The following is a 9,209-nucleotide window of genomic DNA, read 5'->3' on the forward strand; positions in this document are numbered from 1 at the left end:
GCTCAATTCCCCACTTGGCCATGCAAACTTACTGAGTGACCTTAGGGGAATGGCACACCCTAAGCCCTACAAGAACCTGTGACAGGTTTGCCTTAGAGTTGCTGTGCTCTGGAAACTTAAAGGTAACAACGAAATTTATACAAGAGCCTTAACATCTTAATAGGCATCAGATCCAATCTGATTGTGGAAGCTAAGAGGGGTCTATATTAGCAACCAATACCAGAAACTATAAGTTACCTTTATGAGAAAACAACTGGCAAAAAAAACTGTTGAGTATTCCTTGTCTAAGAAAATGCATGGTGTCACCACAAGTCAACAGGTAGCTTGAAAGCAAATATGCACACCTTTATACATTACAGGGCAAAGAAATGGACAATAAAATCACAATACTGTATATCAACAGAACAGAATCAAAATCTTATTTAGAATTTAAAAAAACCCTCACATTTTGATTAAAATAAAGGCTGGAGCAAATGTGACTTCTCTTGAAGAGTTCGACAGTCCAGGTTCTGCAGCAGAAAAATCTTTGTTTTATGTTTTCATAAACCAAATCTCACCAAAGGTTTAGGTGCTCTTACTGCCCATTATAGGAAAAACTAGCTGATTCCTAATCCATCTAAAATGCAGATATGTGCTTTTCATTTTAAGAACAGACAAGTATCTCAAGCTCTGAGTATTACCTGGGAAGGAATCCCACTGGAGCATTACAGCACACCAAAATACCTGGGAGTTACTCTGGAGCATGTCCTGACTTATAAGAAGCACTGCCTGAATATCAAGCAAAAAGTGGGTGCTAGAAATAATATCATACAAAAGTAGACTGGCACAACCTGGGGATCACAACCAGTTACAGTGAAGACATCTGCCTTTGCACTTTGCTACACTGCTGCTGAGTACGCATGCCCACATTAAAACAGTGGATGTGGCCCTTAATGAGGCATGCCGCATTATCACAGGATACATCTATGTCCTACACCGCTGGAGAAATTATACTGTTTAGCCGGTAATGCACCACCAGACATCCGTCAGGAAGTAGCAGCCTGTAATGAAAGGACCAAGGCATTGACATTGCCAGCCCATCCTCTGTTCGGATATCAGCCAACAAGCCAACACCTTAAATCAAGAAATAGCTTCCTAAGATCTACAGATATGTATACTACAGATAGAAGTGGCAGGCTAAAACCTGGAACCTCAATCAGTGGCTGATACCAGATGAGAAACACCCTCCTGAGCACACAGAAGACTGGAAGACTTGAAAGGTGCTGAACAGACTGAGCTCTGGCACCACAAGATGCAAAGCCAATCTTAGGAAATGGGACTACAAAGTGGAGTCCACGACATGCGAGTGTGGAGAAGAGCAAAACACAGACCACCTATTACAATGCAGTCTGAGCCCTGCCACATGCACAATGGAGGACCTTTTCACAGTGACACCAGAGGCACTCCAAGTGACCAGCTTCTGGTAAAAGGAAATCTAGTATAATGCCAAGTTTTTAACTTTGTGTTTTTAAATACATTAAAGCTGTATTTGGAATTCTCTTCTGATTCAATAAATAAATAAATAAACCCAATCTCTTCAGATGGTGGTGCATGCAAAAGAGACTCCTCTCCACTTGCTACAAGAAAGGTATGTTGCTGCACGAGTAATTGATAGTACATGCTTTGTACCATTTCTAACGCACCTAGAATCTCAAAAATAATCACATCCTCTCTAAAATGAATGAAAATACTTTAGGAGGAAATGTAAACATTACTAAATATTTGAAAGTTGTTGTTTGAAAGTAATAGTACTGGAGACATTCTTAGGCCCAAAGTGATAGGTTGCAGATTATTTCCAAACTCTGACCCAGCCAACAGTCGTAGCCATCAGCCACCATTGTGGGAGAGAGAGGAAAGTAGGCAAAAACTTCTGGAAAGTCCTGGTAAATTCTTATGTAGTGATCCTCTTATGTAATACAGTAGAGTCTCACTTATCCAACGTAAACGGGCCAGCAGAACGTTGGATAAGCGAATATGTTGGATAATAAGGTGAGATTAAGGAAAAGCCTATTAAACATCAAATTAGATTATGATTTTACAAATTAAACACCAAAACATCATGTTAGACAACAAATTTGGCAGAAAAAGTAGTTCAATACGCAGTAATGCTATGTAGTAATTACTGTATTTACGAATTTAGCACCAAAATATTATGATGTATTGAAAACATTGACTACAAAAATGCGTTGGATAATCCAGAACGTTGGATAAGCGAGTGTTGGATAAGTGAGATTCTACTGTATATGTGTCGTTTTTTAATGTTTTAATGTCTTTTTATGCTACCCGTATGTCAATAGAGAAGAATTTGAGATATAAATTACAGTCCCGAACAAAATAATGGCAGTTTGAGGAAAGGGTAAATTTTTTAGTTTGTTCTAATAAATGTGTATTAGAGCACAGTGATACGTTAATAAATGTTATCAATTAATTGTCTGTTCAAATTCAACAACAAAGTTTGTTTTTGTTATTGTAAACTCATAGTAATATTTTTTTACTACTGTGCTATTTGGATTTACAAAATAAACTATTCTATTTCCAATTCATATATAAAATCCCTCAATACAGCCAAACATCATGCAAGTATATCTGTGGGGATGAGGAAACCCAAATGAAAAGCTGGCTTCGCAGTACTCACTGTTGTGGATGGAAGAGACACTTCTCCCTACTGACCTCTTCCCCGTCTCCCAGCAGCTCAGTTTCAGCAGTGCTATTGTTAACCATATTAAAATTTCAACATGTGCCCTCGTGGTTTCTAGTTTTCCTTTAACCCCTTGAGCAGCAAAAAGGGATCGTGCTCTAAATCCACAGAATCCTTGCAAAATTTTCCTAGGAATTGGCACTTTTCTTTATTTCAGTTGTATTCCTCTTAATTTAGCTATTCATGAGAGTGAAGCAATTTCAGAAGTAAAGACATAAACCAATGACATTAAAACGAATGACCTACCTATGCAGATTTTTGGAAATGAATAATCTATCTACACCAGATTTCATGAATGAATATCTATGGCAGATTTTTCTTTTAATGAAAAAACAAGTCAAAACCGGTTTCTCATTCATGGCAGTGTGTAACCTTCAATGCACTTGATGGAGGAGGGGGTGAACAGAGGAAGACGAAACACACAGAAAACTATACCATCTTTCAACCATGACAACTGGCACATTTCACAGCTCATTAAAATATGGTGACCGACTCTTGTGATAAATGGCTTTGGAGAAGGGCAGACAAAGCAATGCAGCTCTGAAATGATGAGAGGAAGGAGGAATAGTCACCCCTTTTCTCTCTGTCTCTAGCCAAATTAAAGCATGACGGAAAGCAAAACCAAGAAAGACATTCACAGACATTCATAGACCAGTGTTATGTGTGGATGTGTATACCCTAGATACTGCATTTCTTTGATTCTAAGACACACTCTTCCCCCGTATAAACATCTCTAAAAATGGGATGCATCTTAGAATCGCGGGCGCGTCTGGTGTATTTTTTCGTGGGTGGCATGACTGAAATGAGTGTGCATCTTACAATCAATGGCAACTTGGAATTTAAGAAATATGGTGTATATACACACACACACATACATTCACCTATATATAAATCCACCTCTCTCTCTAAATATATATACAAACACCAATTCACATAAATATGAAGTCAGATATATACATATACACCAATTCACTTATCTATAAATATATATACACACATACCCAAATAGCTGTACACACACAATTTACATATATAATCATATACTGTTGTATCTATAGAGCCCAAATCATGTGTGCATGTGTGTATGTGTGTGTATGTATGTGTGTGTGTATATATATATATATAAAATACACAAACCCCCAAGTAAAAAAAAATCCAGGTTATATATATGTGTGTGCGTGACACACGACTTGGGCTGTGTGTTTAACATATATATAGAGAGAGGGGGAGAGTATAGATATATAAAACTTATATGTGTGTGTGTGTGTATATATATATATATGACTCTGGTGTGTGTGTGTATTTACATACTCACACATACATAGATATATATATAGATATAGATATATACAAACATATAGCTACTGATATAGCCATATATATACACACACACACACACACACAAAAGTTGTGTGTGTGTTTTATATATAGGCATAAGACTTGAGCTGTGTGTGTATATTTGTGTGTGTATAGCGCTGATTTGGGGTGGGTACATGTGTGTCTCTGTGTGGGAGTGTTTGTGTATATAATATGCATACTCACATAATACATTTAGATATATAAATATACACACACTCACACACAAACATACACACACCTGCATCTGCCCTAAGTCATATATATATAGAGAGAGGTTGCTTTACAGATATAGATGACATGACATTATATGGGCTGTGTGTGTGCATATATCTCTCACTATATATATAGTGTATGTGTATAGATTGTGTGTATATAGTGATACACACGTCATATATAAGTATATATATACATACATACACACCCATATATAAATTGAGACACACACACTCCAAAGGCTCTCTCTGAATCCCTATGCTTATGATGGTGGCTCTCCTTTCCCTTTCGCCCTTTCCTTCCTTCCTTTCCTTTCCCGCCCCTCACTGATGCCCAAGCATCCCTGTCCCTCACCTTCCCCGCTTCAGCCAGACACTCATCCGAGGCATCTGAGGGAGGGAGGGTCACCTTCTGACAGGGACGAGACCCCAAAAAAACCTCCTCCGGGGCCCGGTTTGCGCCCTGAAGCGAGACACACAAAGGGTCTTACCTCGCCTGGAAGGTGGCTCCGGGGCGAGAGAACTGGAGAATGGGGTCGCCAGGCTGGCCTCCCTCACGCAGCCTCCTCGCCGGCCCTCGTCATCGCCTGCCGCCCTCGACGCCGCCAATGGCGAAGGGAGGGAGCAGCCTCGCGCTGGGTCGGAGCCTCGTCCTGCGCGGCTTTTTTTGTTGTTATTGTTATTATTATGACTATGTTCGTCAGCTAAGCTTCGCCTGGCTGGCAGCTCCTTGGCGGAGAGAGGCGTGGCTGGGCTGCCTTGGGAGAAGGAGAAAGGCCGCCCTCATGCCATCCTCCTCCTCCTCCTCAGGACTTGTGACACTTTTAAATGCTTCACACACCACACTCTTTAAGGTCACTAGCTGTGCCCGCCCACACGTTGCTGTGGCGTCGTCCTAAATGGGTTTTTGTTTGTGAAGCATGTATGAATGTTGTCATAAGTCACCTTGATCAGCATTAAATGGGCTTGCAGCTTCACAGTGTGATTGTTTCCTCCCTGGGGGAATCCTTTGTTGGGAGGTGTTAGCTGGCTCTGGTTGTTTCCTGTCTCGAATATCCTTACAGTAGAGTCTCACTTATCCAACACTCGCTTATCCAACGTTCTGGATTATCCAACGCATTTTTGTAGTCAATATTTTCAATACATCGTGATATTTTGGTGCTAAATTCATAAATACAGTACCATGTTTCCCCAAAAATAAGACAGTGTCTTATATTAATTTTTGCTCCCAAGGATGTGCTAGGTCTTATTTTCAGGTGATGTCTTATTTTTCCATGAAGAATTCACATTAATTGTTGAACAAAAACATGAACATTTATTATATACTATACAGTAGTTGTCATCACAAACCAGCATAACCAAACAAGCTGTGAATCCTATCAAGAATTTCTTGTTACTACCATTATTTCCATGTAGAACAATCTATGGTACGTACATTTACCGATCCTGCAAGCTCTGGTATTCTGTTTGGAGGGCATGCTTCCAAGCAAAAACTTTGCTAGGTCTTACTTTCGGGGGAGGCCTTATATTTAGCAATTCAGCAAAACCTCTACTAGGTCTTATTTTCTGGGGATGTCTTATTTTCGGGGAAACTGGGTAATTACTACGTAGCATTACTGCGTATTGAACTACTTTTTCTGTCAAATTTGTTGTATAACATGATATTTTGGTGCTTAATTTGTAAAATCATAACCTAATTTGGTGTTTAATAGGCTTCTCCTTAATCTCTCCTTATCCAACATATTCGCTTATCCAACATTCTGCCGGCCCATTTATGTTGGATAAGTGAGACTCTACTGTATTTTCAGAGTGTTGTTCTTTATTTACTGTTGTTGTACTCCTAGACTGCAGAGACACGTCAAAACCTCGCTGGAGCCCCATACTATAAGCAAAGCAAGTTGTTTATTGAAGAATATATGTAAGCAATAGCAAATTAAAGATCAAAGTCAATGAAACAAGATTTTAATCCACCAGGTACAAGATACTTGAGAGTCTTGAAACAAGGGTCCACAATGATAAACGTCAACAAGGTATCAAAATTAGTCCAAGGAACAGAAACAAAACTGGAACAAAGAACAGGATCTTTGACTGGAACAGGGGATCCAAACTGCAAAACTTTCAGGAACAATGACGGGATAATCCAAAATTCCCCAAGAGCAAGAACAAGGACTCAGACAAAACTCAAGATACAAGGCTACATGAACTTGGCATGAAAGTCCACAGGAACATGAAACAGGATTCTATGAAGCATGAAACATGAGTCCATGAACAGAAACAACACTCTCGATGAGCAAAGTTGCCACCTCTGAACATTTGTCTCAGAAGCAGTTCCTCTTAAAGCTGAAATCAAGGTCTCTTTCCATGAGAAGTTTACTCAAAACCTTTTCTCATTAGCAATCGTCTGCTCCTTCTGAGAACCTCCCTTTCTTGTCTCTGTTGACATATTGCTCTCTTTCTGTCAACCTCATTACTCTTATCACAACTGGAATGCCCATCTGCCAAGGGATGGTTCAACGTTGACTGTCCCAAGGAATGCAGTTCAAGCTGCCTGCTTGAAACCATTATATGCTTTCTCCCAGAATCCTCAGAAACAAACTCTGGCTTCCCAGGAACAGCGGATTAATTCAACTCTGGCTGCATGGGAATCCTAGGCCCCAACCCAAATTCATCTGACAGGTCAGGTGCAGGCACAATCACAGCCCAAACAGGCCCAGTCTCAGGCTCACCTGACAGTTCAGGTGCAGGCTGGGATACAAGTTTTTTTTTAATGCTGGCTGCCAGGTTTTGTTCATTTTGATGGTTCACAGGAACCCAGTAATAATGATGATGATGACGACGATGACTCTGAGGGGGAATCCTTTGTTGGGAGGTGTTAGCTGGCTCTGGTCATTTCCTGTCTGGAATACCCTTATTTTCAGAGTGTTGTTCTTTATTTACTATCCAGATTGTAGAATTTTTTTAATGCTGGCTGCCAGGTTTTGTTCATTTTGATGGTTCCCAGGAACCCAATAATAATAATAATAATAATAATAATAATCCCCCTCCCCCCGCAGGTGCCACCTTGACGTGGTTGGGGGCTTAACCACTCCAATGATGACTGAGGTCTGTGCTGGCGGTAGTGTAACTACCGGCAGGTCCAACCAAGCTAGAGAGGCCTCAGCTGAGGAGTGGAACCAAGCGCACCGAACCCATTAGCATTATGGAGAATCAAACCAAAACAAAGTCTATACTGGCTCGGTCGTCGCCCAGGATAAAAAGGACCACGGTGGATGCTGCTGATTCTGGACATCCATCGACAAGTGAGCTACGGAATCAAAATACAAATGAACAGTCACAGAAGCGTCAAAAATATACAATGCCAGAAAACCACACAGTTATGAAATGCTACTACAAATCTGAACCTCAAAGGTGTGGCTACCAAAAAAGGATGCATCAGCTGTGGAAAAAAGAGTACCCTGACTCACAGATAACAGAACCCCAACTGGCTGACCAACGAAGATTCATAATCAGAAACAAAGTGTTCAGTGAAGTTGAACTCGAAGAAATCCAGAAATTTGCAAAGTAAATTACCATCAGATCACAGCACAGACAGCAGCAGAGACTCCAGCAACACATGGAATGGTGGAACAGATTGAACCAGAAGAAAGTGTGGAGCTTTTGCAAGAATTTGAAGAACCAGCACTTGAAACACCTGTTGAACCACCAGGAACCTTGACAGCAAAACAACAAGAGCTCAAGGACAGAATCATGGCTCGTGCTGCAGCAAATGCAATAAGAAAGTGGCTCCCAACTCTAAAAACAGTGCCCAAGAGACACCTGGCGCTTCTCATGAAAGATGTGAATACAGTACTCTCCACTGTCCAAATAACATCAATTGAACAAACAAACCAGTATGCCTACAGTGCAGCAGTGATAGTAACAGAAGAGCTTGGGCTCCTACAACCAAGGCAGCCCCAAAGAAAATCGACTGGAAAACCAAAGTGGAAGGTCAGGCTAGAGTTGAAAATCAAAAAGCTTAGATCAGATGCAAGTAACCTGAAAAATATGAAAGAGAAGAAACCGAAGAATGATAAAATCAAGCAATACCTGATCCGAAAGTACTGGCTGAACACCAGAAAAATTGAAGAAGCTTTGGAAATCGTGAAAGAACAAATTAAAGCAACAGCCAGAAAAATTGAAAGATATGAAGCCAGAGTCATACAGTACAGACAAAATCAACTGTTTCAATCAGATCAAAGACTGTTCTACCAGAGTCTGAACTAAACAACAGACACAGTAACCATAAAGCCAGAGAAAACTGCAACAACGAAGTTCTGGAAAGAACTTTGGGAAAATAATAAGAACTACAACAAAAACACTGGAGTTTTTGTTGTAAAGGCGTTTGAAGGAAAATTCTCACAGAACAAAATGGAACAGATGGAAATAACAACTGAAATGATCAGCAAACAAGTGCAAAAAGTCAAGAACTGGACATCGCCTGGTCGTGACCAACTTCATGGATTTTGGCTCAAACATCTGATTAGTTTACATGGAAAAATGGCCCAACAATTCAATGAGATGTTGCAGAAAGGAAGTATCAGTGAATGGCTAACAACTGGAAGAACTTACCTGATACAAAAGGATCCAGCAAAAGGAGCAGCACCAGGAAACTACAGGCCAACAACGTGTCTGCCCACTATGTTTAAACTACTGACTGGCATCATAGCTGACAAAGTTCAAGATTATCTTGAAGGAAAAAACATCTTGCCAGACGAACAGAAAGGCAACAAACGGAAAAGCAGGGGCACAAAAGACCAGTTATTAATTGACAAAATGATTCTGGAGAGCTGTAAGAGCCGAAAAGCTAATCTTCACATGACGTGGATTGACTACAAAAAGGCCTTTGACTCACTCCCACACAG

At 40.4% G+C, this 9,209-nt stretch overlaps 1 protein-coding gene across 3 annotated transcripts in view; it reads right to left on the reverse strand.

The window, feature by feature from the left end:
- Nucleotides 1–5,121, reverse strand: part of cracd (capping protein inhibiting regulator of actin dynamics) — a 198,791-nt gene extending 193,670 nt beyond the window's left edge. For all 3 annotated transcript variants that reach the window (XM_062981532.1, XM_062981534.1, XM_062981533.1), the window contains exon 1: nt 4,800–5,121. The gene's annotated coding sequence lies outside the window, so the exon portion shown is untranslated. The remainder of the gene's footprint in view (nt 1–4,799) is intronic.
- Nucleotides 5,122–9,209: the final 4,088 nt, after the last annotated feature.

Source organism: Anolis carolinensis, chromosome 5, assembly GCF_035594765.1.
Source record: "Anolis carolinensis isolate JA03-04 chromosome 5, rAnoCar3.1.pri, whole genome shotgun sequence".
In the NCBI taxonomy this organism is placed as follows: domain Eukaryota; kingdom Metazoa; phylum Chordata; class Lepidosauria; order Squamata; family Dactyloidae; genus Anolis; species Anolis carolinensis.